Here is a 13,642-nt window from a genome sequence, read left to right on the forward strand (position 1 = left end):
TATTGGAAGGCATAAATATGGCAAGTTCTAGTGCATAAATTGTAGATTAAGCCATTGAGCCATAAGGGTATAAAGCTCGAATGCTTTGATGTAGAGAATTGGATTGAACTAGATAAGTTATGTAAATCTACAATAATTTTGTCACTCTCTAAGTAGGTTTATTATAATATTGTCTCTAACAAGCAGACCGCATGAGAGTTATGGGATAAGATTCACAATGTGTATGACAAGTAGAGCCCTATCTCTCAAATGTATTAGTTGAAGCAACTCACAGACCTTCGTATGAAGGAGAGAACCTTCATGTCTGCCCACTTGAATGAGTTTTATTCTATTTTCAACCACTTGTCTTTATAGGGAATTGAATTGAAGAACAATCTTCCTTCCTTGCTCTTATTGGTTACATTGTCTGAGTCATGGGAAATATTCCATACTGCCATGTGTGCAAATGTGTTTATCGATGGGTTGAAATTGTAGCATATACAATCTTCCTTCCTTGCTCTTATTGGTTACATTGTCTAAGGTCATGGGAAATATTCCATACTGCCATGTGTGCAAATGTGTTTATTGATGGGTTGAAATTGTAGCATATACAAGGTGTGCTCTAGAATGAAGAGGTTAATAGAAAAAATATCGATGCTTTCAACACCTCTCATGCTTCGACAGTCAAATGTAATAATGGTAGAAGCAATAATGACCACCCTAGGAGAGATTCTCAGAAGTCTCATTCTTAGTCATATGGACAGTCTTGCAGTAAGTCTAGTGGCCATAAATCCTCATTGAATTGACACTATTGTGGGAAGTAGGATCATACTCAGCCACAATGCCCTAAAATGCATGATGACAAGCACAAAGAAAAGGAAAAGAATAAAGCTTAAGAAAAGAATTATGGTTATAGCATTGTCCCTAGCAAATCCAATATCAAGATTGAAGAGATTAATGTCGTATAGACTAATTCTGATGATGAGTATGTACTTGCAGCTTCTTCTCTTGATGCTTCGCAATAGACTGATATCTCACCTATGTATGCTCAATATTGGCTACTTAATTCAGGGGCTTCATTTCATGTCACCCCTCATCATCGAGAGTGGTTCCACTCGTATCACAGCATGACAGGATCTATCAGAATGGGTAACAACCTGGCCTTGGATATTGTTGGTATTGGAGATGTCCAGCTACAATTTTGCTCAAGCAATATGTTTACTTTGCATGATGTACGCCATGTTCTAACTTTGACCAAAATCCTTTGACAGTTGGATAATGCAAGTTATGTTGTATCTTTTGGTGATTCCTCATGGAAGCTTACCCCTAGGAATATTGTCTTGGCATAAGGTGCTAAGTCTGGCACTCTTTACCCCTTACTTGTATTTGGGTCTATCAACCATATTTTGGTAATGCTTGTAGTGCCACATGTATCATTATGGCATTGTTTCCTTGGGTACATGTTCTTAAAGGAAATAAAAATGCTTACATGTTTGCAGTATCTTCCATCCCTTGATTGTAAGTGTTTTGAATATTGTGATCATTGTCTTTATGGTAGGCAAACCTGTAGTTCGCATAAGAACTCTGGCATTATGGGTGAGCCTTTGGTTCCTATTCATTCTAATGTTTATGGATCTATGCTCTATAAGTATTTAGGTGGCACGAGTTATTTCAATGATTACTTACATAAGGTATGGGCATACCCCATAAAGTAAAAATCGAATGTCTTAACTACATTTCAATGTTGGCTTACTTTTGTTGAGAACTATTCTAGGTATAGGTTGAAATGCATATGGTTTGATAATGGGAAAGAGTATGTATCTAAAGCCTTTGAGCAATTTATCAGGATGACTACCCTACACTTGATTTTGGCTTTGGTTGCACAGCTCGATTTGGACCTCTATTAGATGGATGTTAAGATAGCTTTCTTACATGGGGACTTGCATGATGAGATTTATATGCAATAACCTAAGGGCTTTGAGGAAAAAGACAAGAGACACCTAGTGTGTAAGTTTAGAAAGATCCTTTATGTCCTGAATTAGGCATGTAGGGAATGGTACCATAGCTTTCATGCATCCCTAGGGATATACTTGTAGTGATATAGATCCATGCTTATACAATAGAAGGCTCATGATGGTTGCCTTATGATTGTGGTACTCTGTGGTGTTGATAATATGTTGATTGTTGGGAGCACTCATAATGAGCTGGATGCCTTGAAAGGTCAGCTCAAGAAGAGCTTTGAGATGGAAATGGGATAAGCCTCACATATTCTTGGCATGCATATCATGCACAATCACTCTAAGGGGCCCCTTTACTTGTCGTCATAAAAGAAGCCAGAAGGTCCTTGAGTAATTTCATATGCATGATATTAAGCCTATTGGATGTCCTTTATCTTATGTTGTGAAGGTTACTCAGGTCAATTGTGTGCAATCTGATGAGTAGAAGGCCAAGATATCCAAGATCCCTTATGCATCTACAATGGGTAGTTTGATGTATGTCATAATAGCCACTCAACCTAACATCGCATTTGCAGCAAGAGTTGTGGTATGCTATATGGCTACACCTAGCAAAAGCAACATTGGGATGTTGTGAAGGGTATCATGAGGTACCTTAAGGGAACTATAGATGTGTGGATATATTATAGTGTCTAGGATATATGAGTCATGGGGTACAATAATTTTGATTATGCAGAACACGCAGATAGTAGAAAGTTCACCTCTAGATATGTCTTCATCTTTACCGAGAGATGTTGTTTCTTGGATGTCCAAGGTGCAAAAATGCATAGCCCTATTCACTATAGAGATAGAGTATATTGTAGCCCCACCGAGGCTTGCAAGGAGGCTCTCTGGTTATCAGTAGGCAAACCTTAGTATTACTAATGTGGTCCCTACACTACATTTGGATTCTATGAGTGCTATTCACTTGGCCAAGAATTTGATCTTCCATGCAAAGACAAAGCACATTGAGATGCGTTGCCACTTTATCTGAGAGATCATTGAGGACAAGTCCATGGAGCTTATGAAGATCTCTCTCTCTCTCTCTCTCATGTATAACCTATTGAGTACTTTTAGATTTTATTGTAGAGCTTAGCGCTATTTTATTCAAAGCAGACACTTGTTTTGGGCACTTTATTGCTTTTATTTTGTGGACAATAGCACATTGCAATGTACTCCACCTGTTGATACATTTTTGGCTTAGGTTTGGGGCTATTTTATTAACACTAAAGTAGCCCATTACTCTATTTATTTTGTAGTCATTAGGGCTGGTATTTCTAGTGCTTTTGGGGATAATGCTATCTTTAATATTAACAAGTTGGACGTCAATACTTTTAACTACTAGAAGACATATTTGGCAAGTCTTAGTTGAAGACTACTAGTGGCGCATGGCAGTTATGGGAAAAGGTATGTGATCTTTATGATGATGAACAAAGATCGGCTTCACATTTGTGCTATCTCAAGAAGCTTGTGGACCTTTATATGAAGGAAATCACTCCTATGTTTATTCATTTGAATGAGTTTTGCTCTATTTGTACCAAACTTACATTGCAAAATATTATATTTGATGATAGGATTAAGTTTATTCTTTTGCTTGTCATTCTTCCTAAGTCATGGAATATATTTCATATTGCCATAGGCACTAATGCTACTAAGGCTGGCTTTAATGCTTAGATGTAGAAAGAGCTTTACTCACTAAACATGTTAACACAAAGAATGTTGATGCAATCCATGCCTCTCATGCTCTCATAGTTAGAGGCTAGAATGATGCTAGAGGTAATTATGACCATCATGATAAAGACCCACAATAGAATAGATCTAAGTCTAGATCTTGTGGGCATGCTCATAGTAAATCTTGCAGTCTGAAGCCTCCTTTTACATGTCATTATTGTAGGCAAAAAGTACACATATGGCCACAGTTCCATAAGATACACCAAGATAGGCATGATAAAGGCAAAGGAAAAGTGTAAGATAATGCTAAAGCATTGGATGATTAGCACATCATTGGATCCACTGTCAAGATTGAAGAGATTTATGCATTGGAGTACAATTCAAATGATTATATATTGGCTACTTCTTCATTTGGTGCCACATGGTTGATTAATGGTTATGAGAGTCTTCATTCTCTCAATGTTAGTTGCTTGATTTGGGGGCTTCCTTTCATGCAACCCTGAATCATAGTTGATTTTATACCTATTGTACCATTTCGAGTTCCATATGACTAGGAGATTACTATATATGTGGTATTATTGGCATTAGTGATATACATTTTTAGTTTCCTACATGTACTTCTTTTGTTCTATATGATGTACGTCATGTCTCGGCTTTGATAATAAGCCTTATCTATGCTAGAAATTTGGATGATACTAGTTCATGTTTCTTTTGGTAATTTTGCTTGGAAATCACTCGTGGCAACCTTATTTTTGGTTGAGGTACCAAAATTGGTAGTCTTTTTCCTCAGCTTGTTTTTGAGTCTACTAATCATGTATTGACTGTCATTGATCTTCCTCATGCATCTCTGTGACATCGTTGCCTTGGGCAAATGTCACTTAAAGGAATGTAAGTTTTGAATTGTTTGTAGTATTACCCACTCTTGGACTACTCTTGTTTTGATTCTTGTGACCATTGTTTATATAGCAAGTAGACTCGTAATACTCATAATGGGTTGAGGTAGTTATTACTACAATTCATTTGATTAGTAGATCCCCATGCATTGCACTTGGTGTGGTCGTAAAGTTTTAAAGGAGGTGTGGTCTAGTAAACCTCCCTTATATGTATACTTGAGAGTCTTCGAATGTGAGGCATTCTGTCATATTCCCAAAGACAAGTGCACCAAGTTGGATCTGAAGTCTATCAAATAGGGTCTTTCTTGGATATGGTAATGCATGTGAGATGGGCTATTCTCTTTGAGATCCATAGACTTGAAAAGTTATCTACAACCATGGTTTTGTGTTTCACGAGGATAAAATGCATAAGCAACATGAGTACATGATTGCGGTGCACAAGGTGATCTTTCAGGAGGAACCTCTTGTTATTGTATAGCAAGCCCTAGCTAGATAACCTTCAATTGTCATTGATGCTCCAATGGCCTAAGATCCACCTATTATGTAGGATCATGTTGATGATTGGCAAAGAGGATAGGATGTACTAGCCAATTTTGTGATGCTCTACTAGAGCCTCATGTCCTTTTGATTACTATGAGTGCTCTATGCATTATATCATGGTGATAGATTCTAATGAGTCTGTCACTTATGAGAAGGTTGTGCACAAAAGTGATAGTTCTTGGGAGAGGGCTATGCAATCTTAGCTTGAATCATTGCATAAAAACCATACTTGGATTTGTCTCCTTACCTAGTGAAAAACATGCATTGCCATGTAAATGGGTGTATAAGTTGCAGAGCATCCTAGCTACCCTAAGCCAACATATAAGGTAGTTGTTGAAGAGGGCTTTAAATAGGAAAGTGGAGTTGATTTTAATGAGATCTTCTCTCCCATGGTCAAAACAACTACCCTTTGGTTGGTGTTGGCCTTGGTTGCACAATTAGATCTAGACTTGTATCAAATGGATGTTAAGACACCTATTCTACATGAGGACATTTATAGATAGTAGCCTAAGGGATTTGTGAAAAAGGGAAGGGAACACCTATGTGCAAGTTGAGGAAGATTCTTTATGGACTCAAGTAGGCACTTAGGGAATGGTATCATAAGTTTGATGCCTTTATGCATTCACAATCTTACTCCAACAAGACTATGGATCTGTCTATGTATAAGAAGAATGCCCATGATGGTAGCCTTATTATTTTGGTACTCTATGTTGATGATATGTTGATTATTGGAAGTGCTTAGGATAAGCTAACAATAGTCAGCTCAAGAAGAGCTTTGAAATGAAGGACATGGGCTATGCTTCTCACATAGTTGGCATGTATATCACATGCAATCACTCTAAGGGACTCCTCTACTTGTTGCAGAAGAAGTACATCCACAAAATACTAATTGAGTGGTTCCATATATAGGGTGGTAAGCCAATTGGCACCCCCTACCAATCACGTGAAGGTCAATTAGGCAAAATTTCCCTAGTTAAATAATGAGAGAGCCAACATGGCCAATATTCTATATGCATTTGAAGTGGGTAGTTTGATGTATGCTATAATAGCTACTAAACGTAACATAGCATTTGCAATGGGAGTTGTGGCTTGTTATATAGTAACACATGGCCACTAACATAAGGACATTGTGAAGGGTATCATCAGATACCTTAGGAGCACTATAGGGTTGTATCTTTGCTATGGCATCAAGGATACTAGAGTCATGGGCTATTGTGAATCAGACATGCAAATAGTAGGAAGTCCACTTCTAGCTCTGCCTTTACCTTTACTGGAGGTGATATCTCTTGGATGTCCAAGGTTCAAAAAAAAAAGGTGCTACCTTGTCTACTACTGAGGTCGAGTACGTTGCAGCCATTGAGACTTGCAAGGAGGCCCTCTGGTTAAAACCTTGGCAATACTTCTATGAGTCCTACTTTGCATTCAGATTTTGCATTTAGATTCTATGAGTGCCATCTAGTTGGCATGTGATCTGATTGCTTATGTGAAGACTGAGCAAATTGAGATGCATTATCACTTCATCACATAGGTGATTGAGGACAAGCATATAGAGCTTGTTAAGATCTCTATAGATGAAAATCCTCTTCATCTACTCATAAAAGTCTCTAGTGGAACATTATTCCTTCCTTAGAAAGATGATGAGTGTAGGATGAGACGATGTCTTTTCTCATCCAATTTTATTGATATGTACATGTTATACTTTTCTCCTCACTCTTGACACATTTGCATTTACATGGGAGGTTATTGGGGGTCAAATGCCACATATGCCTAGTTGCCTATATTTACCTTGTACTTAGTATCCGCACACCTATACACTGCAAGTGGTGGTGGTTGCTCTTTATCACTGTCATCTTTATTCTTTATTCTTTACTATGATAGATTAATAAAAGGAAGGCAGGTCACACATTATGACTATTGGAGTTCCCACACATCAATCTTGGTCTCTTGAGTTCAAACCTCCATAGTCATTGCTCTTACTTCCACTTGTGTTCTTCTCTCTCTCTCTCACTCACTCCTACTCACCATTAGGATCTAGCTAGGACTAATAACATGGCAAACGTGTTTGGGCAAGGCTGGCATTAGTTTAATTTCTATCACATTTTTGGTTCCCGCTTGGATTTTTCATTCAGTGCTCCATTGTCCCCTTATAAAATTCTATTTTTGTTACTTGTGATTTTATATTTTGTCATCTCTTTGCATGCAGAGCATCATAGCACAAATTTCTTTTTTCTAAGGAGGGGCAATACATAAACAATTATTATGAGGAGAAAAAGTTGCTAAGCTTCCATGGATTGAAGAATAGTGATGTACCTTAAGTAAGGTGTTATTTTATAGGCTATTGTACCCTAGTTCTGAAGTTTACATGGGGCTTTACAAAAATTAAGTACCTTTCCTCTCTTTTATTTGTTCTATTTGCCTATTAATGCTACCATGGGCCTTCACAAATTGCCTGCATATCTTTTTTTTTAAACTATAGTCATGGGCTTTAGTGGATTAAGTTGACTTGCCTACATCTCTAAACATTTAAGTGGGACTTTTATATGCATATATTGGTTTTAATTTTCCATCCAACTGAGCCTCTTTTGGGGGGGGGAGGGGGGAGTCACTTATAAATATATGTATGTATAATGTGGGTTCAACTTAAGGGATTTTTCAAATAATTAAAAAAAAAATCATATAGAAGGGTGCTATATAAAGGGGTTACTTATAAATTGACTGGAAAAGGGTTGTGGTTTATTTAGGAATAGAAAAGGGTTGTGTTTTACTTAAAAATTGAACAAAAAAGAGTTGTGTTTTATTTAGGAAAAATTCATAGGTAAGAGTATTTATAAATAGGCCTTGAACATGTGTGATATAGAGGGTATACATATAGTGAACCCCCTAATAAATAATCTCTCAAATTTCATAAGAATGATCTCCACATGTTATGGGATTGAAAAAAAAGAGTCCTATTGAAGAAACTTTGATGCCTAAGATCATTTTAAAAATGATTTCACCTTTGTTGACTCTATGGGACTCTATTTGACCTAGCTTCCATCACCTTTGACTAGCCTTATTTTGCTTCTTCTTCCTTTATCTTGCCATCATTGTCATTTTGGATTGACATTAATCCCATTGCTAAATGATTGCCAATCCCATGGCATAGTGAATGTAGTGGGCAAGAGTATGCACTAAAGATGGGAAATTTAAAGGACTCATGTTAATGGAGAGGTAACAAGTGGGGAAGAATAGTTGCAATTGAGGAGGTGTTTTCTAGTGGTCATAGTTGATGGTTAAATGTGCTCTCCCTAGGGTTGTGCATAAATGACTATGTAATGTGGTTTGGTGGGTGTGACACTAGGAGATGGTTCTAACACTAGGAAGTCAAGGCTTTGTAGTTATATTCCACACTTAAGGATCCAATTAGTATAAGGGGTTAGTGTGGTGTAGTGGAGTCAAGAGCAACAAGTCCACCGAGCAAGCTTAGGGTGTTCTACCCTTGTTGTACCATGGGTGTGTTGTTCTCCCAAATTCCTCTTTCTCTATCCTCCACCTGCATATTCCACTCTCCATCCCCCCTCCAATGATACCTCCCTTTTGACCCATTCTTAATGGAACCTCACTTCCCTCCAAATTACATTTGCCCTAGATAAATATATTCTATCCCGCTCATCTACTTTGGCCTCCAAGCATCAACAATTTCAAAATGAAATACTTTTGCAAAGGCTGAGATGAACCACCAAGCCCCATCAAACCCTATTTTCTCAAGTGTCTTTGGAGTTACATGGTGGAGTCTTCTTTCTTCCCCTATTGAAATGGTGAAGCTGTGCTTGTGATACCTTGTGAAAGATGGAACCCTATCCTTTGAAAACCATGCAAGTTTTTCGATGTGGGAGTCTGATGATGGAGGCAAGGGTTCCCTTTCCTTGGTGGTCATGGCATTAGAGTCCATATCCCTAACATGGCTAGGCCTCATCACAATTGAAGTTGTTTTGATAATAATTTTATAAGTTCATGTATTAAGAGTAGTTTTTATTTTACAAAACTTGCGAGGATGCTTCATGTTTTAGTGTGGGAGGAAATAAGAAGCATAAAAATAAGGCACGAAAATGTCAACAAATACTCCATATTTTCATCTTTTATATAGAGAATAATATTTCTGCAAAATCACTAAAATACACCCTACATGAGGGGGCCACATGCATTAAAGCCAATTTTATGCATAAAAATTCACGTAAGTGCATTTGCTATAGGAGTTAGAAATGTATCAAAACATAAAGGCCAAAGCCTTACAAATAAAATTGTATCAAGAAAATCAAAGAAATAATAAAAATATTAAAGGGGCAATGGTGTCTTTTGGGGAGAGGTGGGATGGAGTGTATGGCTTATTTTGTGCCTCTTCTCCCCTTTCGTCCAAGGCACACACATTCTATTTTGTGTGCTCCAAAAATTTATTTCTTTCTCCCTTTTCTTTGTGCAAAAAATTCTTTTCCCCTTTATCTCTCTTATCTTTTATGCAATGGAAGCTGTGGGGAACGGTAAAGATGATGAGTTTGCTTGTTGTTAAGAGAGAGCTTTGTGGTTTCTTTCAAGTTTTGAGATCAATGGTGCACCCATGTGCATAGATTTTGTATGCTTTGTCCTTGGTTTTGTGTTCCTTTCTGTTTGTGGGAGGACTGCCTTCATGTATAAAATGACAACACCAAGTCCTAAGGCTAGAATAAGTAAATGATCTTTGAGTCCTTGGCATTAATCATTCCATATCACAAGGAAGTTATACCTCATGTGTTATTTTGAGTCATATGGACTTCCATGCTGCTTTGGGCAGGGATGGCATGTGAGATCCACTCTCTCCTTTAAAAACAAACCACAAATGGTCATTGTTATCAATGACGTTGCACTACCATGCTACATACTCTTCATATGCATCCTTTAGCTTGAGCAGGCTTTCCAAGCCTTGTCATCATTGCAAGTTTGGGCAAAATCTTATCTATCCACTTGGGCCTCCCAATGGTGAATATCTTAGTTGCAATTAGGCCATTGATAGTGAAAATGTTTACTAGAAACATACAAGAATATTCTTGCTCATTAGTCACTTATAAGTAAGATTATCCTCCATCTCAAAACCCCTTCCAAAACACTTAGCCAACACCTTGTTCTTACCTCTATCTAAGTATTCAAATACTATGTACAACCATGTAGGTGATAACACCTAACCAATTGTGCATGTGTATACACAATTCTATTTATCACAAGCTAATTATAACTTCTTAAAACATCAAATATAGGGCATTAACATCACTAGATTCAAAATTTGTTATTGTCGTTCGAAGTACAACTTGGATAGCAAGTATTAATTTTCAATAAGATTGGTAGTGATCATTTTTTTAAAAAATTGAATATAATGGAACACTCAATTTTACAAATAGAAGAGAGCTCATCCAACTTATTTATACATGAAACATTGCATGCAACATCACCAAAGAAGATATGGCAAGGACAACACGATAACTTAAGAACTTGCATAATAAGATACTTGATGCAAGGTGTCCAAAGGATGTATGTTACTTTTGGCATATAACATGCTCAAAACTAGCCATCTTTCCATCAATTACTAATAGTGATCTTGAACAAGATTTGAGCACCCTAACTTCATGCATGCTTCTTGACATATACCAAAATAGATAATTTTGAGATGCTCAATGGAATGGATCACATAGGGATAGATTGTAGTCATCCATGCTCCCTTGCTACCACCTCCCCCCCGGGCAAAAAAAATGAAAAAGGAAAAAAGGGGGAAAAAGGCATCCAAGTTATTCACTTTTGATGGTGATAAGAATATGGAAGATGATGATGATGATCATCAAGTGCACCATGCCCCATGTATGGGAGTCTTCAAGTGACACGTAATATGGTGTTGGTTTTAGCAAATATTTAGGCCTACATATACTCATTTCTTTTAAAAACACTCTAAATCCTTTTTGGTTTTTTATTATATGAAATGGGATCTAGCTCAAAGGGTTGAAGGTTAGCACCTTTTGAAGGTAAACTTCAGCTTTGATGAAAAATCCCCTTGAAGCTATATCCATGAGCTTGAACCACAACTTGGTGCAAAACACACAATGTCCCTACCAATTAGATTGCTATTTATGGCACTAATCTAATGTTTTTCACAGTTTTTATAGCAAATCCTTGATCCAAAACTTGCATACCTTGGAGATGATCAAGTTAATTGGTTTAGTGGCACTCATCACAGTGCTTCACAAACTTAGCTGCATTATAGAATAGTATAGGCCACCACAATTGAGACTAGAGCACCTTACATGCTGTAGTGTCCCCATTGAAGTGTCCTCCAGCAATTCTGCCATGAGCTTTTACGAGCACATAATGCATCTCATGCTCATAGACACATCTTCTCATCAACAGTCCATCTTGTCCTAATCGATAGAGTTGGCCGGCAATCAATTGATAGGGTTGAATCTTTAGAATGAGACGTTTTAGCCTAGCCTTCTTAATTATATGTTCAGGTAATCCATGTTCTAGGTTGTGGACTATGTCGTCTACCCAATAAGGTGTAAGGTTTGCTCTAAACAAATCTCTTTTGCCGAAGATTCTAAACAGATGTGCATTGGGTAGTCATCTACAATGCCTTGTCCAGCTGCTTCTCCTATGGTTATGCGAGACATATGGTTTGCCATGTAATGTTGTTTGCTCTTGCATACTACCACAAAGAAATCAAATTCTAATAGGAGAAGTAACCATCGAGCAATGCATCCTGTTGCGCAAGGTTTGTTCACAAGATAAAGTAACGCTTGATGTGATCAACAAAAAAAGTAAAGGGTGTAGCTAGAAGGTAATATCAAAATTTCTTGACATCAAACACCATAGCTAGCCCTTCCCTCTCTATTGTGGAGTAGTTCATTTTCATATCAATGAGTTGTTTGCTTGCAAAGCTTGCTAGATAATCCAAGTTATGCTCTTCAAGTTGGCACAAAACTACTCCCATGGTGAACTTTGATGCATCAATGTGCACATGGAAAGTAATGGACCAATCTAGGGCTCATAAAATAGGTGTGGTAATCAGAGTCTTTTTCAGATCTTCTCAAGCATGTTGGCACTCCTCACTCCACTAAAATACAATCAATAGCTTGTAATGTGTTCATGCAATGAGTGTGTAATTCAACACAAACAATCAACAGTGTCCCGTGTGGTCGAGAAAGCACTGAACTCACTTGTAGTTGGTTGATGGTGGTAAATTGACAATCACTTTAACTTTGGTGAGACCATGTGTCCTAGGATACATCCATGCTTTCCAGAACTAGAATTTTAAGGGGTTTAGTGAGAGACAATATTTTCTACACCATTCAAAGACCATGCGAAGTCTGTCTAGGTGCTTGTCCCAACAACTAGAATGAACACATAGATTATCAATGAATACTTCCAGCCACTTTCTAAGCATGTCCTTGAAAATTGCACACATAAGATACTGAAAGGTAGCATGCACATTAGTCATCCCAAATGGCAAGACTACATAGGCAAACACACCCCATTCTATTGGGAATGGCGTTTTATGCTTGTCATCCAGGTGCACTTACACTCGGTTATAGCCAGAGAAGCCATCTAGGAAATTGTAGGCTTCCTTCCCTGCCACTCTCTCAAGCATATGCTCAGTGTACGGTAATGGATAATTGTTCCTCTTTGTCACTACATTGACCTTTTTTGTAATTTATGCACACTCAAATCTTCCCATTCTTCTTTAAGACAATGACTATGGGTGATACCTAGTCCATGTGCTCAATCTCATAAATGAGTCCAGCATTCAACAACTTGTATATTTTCTCCTTCATAGCATGAGCATGCTTTGGATTCATTACGTATGGTCTTTGTTTGATTGGTGCTGCATTGGGAATCATAGGAATGTTGTGAGTCACAACAATACTCAGATCCATTCTTTTCAGCTCTTCTAAGGACCAAGCGAATATATCTACATACTCTCATAAGAGATTAATGAGATTGACCTTCTCTTGCTCAATTAAGTCATCGACTATGTACACGGGTTGAGGCTTGTCCCCTTCTCTTACTGTCACCCTTCTTATAGTTAGTGAAGCATTTGGGTAAGTCATGTGGTTTCTTTTGTCGTTTAGCTTTTGAGGACCTACACCGTTTTCTTCTCTCTTCCTTGACCCTCTTGCACCTCAGATGGTGGACCAAGAGGTCCCCTTTGGTGTGTTTGGTCTTAGGTGGTCATGGGATTTCTGGATCACTCTCAGAGCTAACTTCTGACTCAAGAGTTGAACTCACAACCTTCACTATAAGAAGGAGTTTCCCATGGTGGTCGTAGCTCCGAGATTAATTCCACTCTAATTAGTGGTGTGGCACCTAATTGAACTAATCTGTCTTGCTCATAGTCCACTATGTTTAGGTGCTCTAACGAGGTACAATCACAATTTACCTTGATGACTCCTCTTTCCACTCTAACAGCACAAGCCTCTCAGGGTTTAGAGTCCGCTCTTATTTACTCAATCACTCGTCCATCTTTATTGTATTCTATGGTCTCGGCTTCTTCCTCACTTTTCTCACCATTGG

Source organism: Lygodium microphyllum, chromosome 25, assembly GCF_053477565.2.
Source record: "Lygodium microphyllum isolate KBCC chromosome 25, Lygodium_microphyllum_v1.1.10, whole genome shotgun sequence".
NCBI lineage: Eukaryota > Viridiplantae > Streptophyta > Polypodiopsida > Schizaeales > Lygodiaceae > Lygodium > Lygodium microphyllum.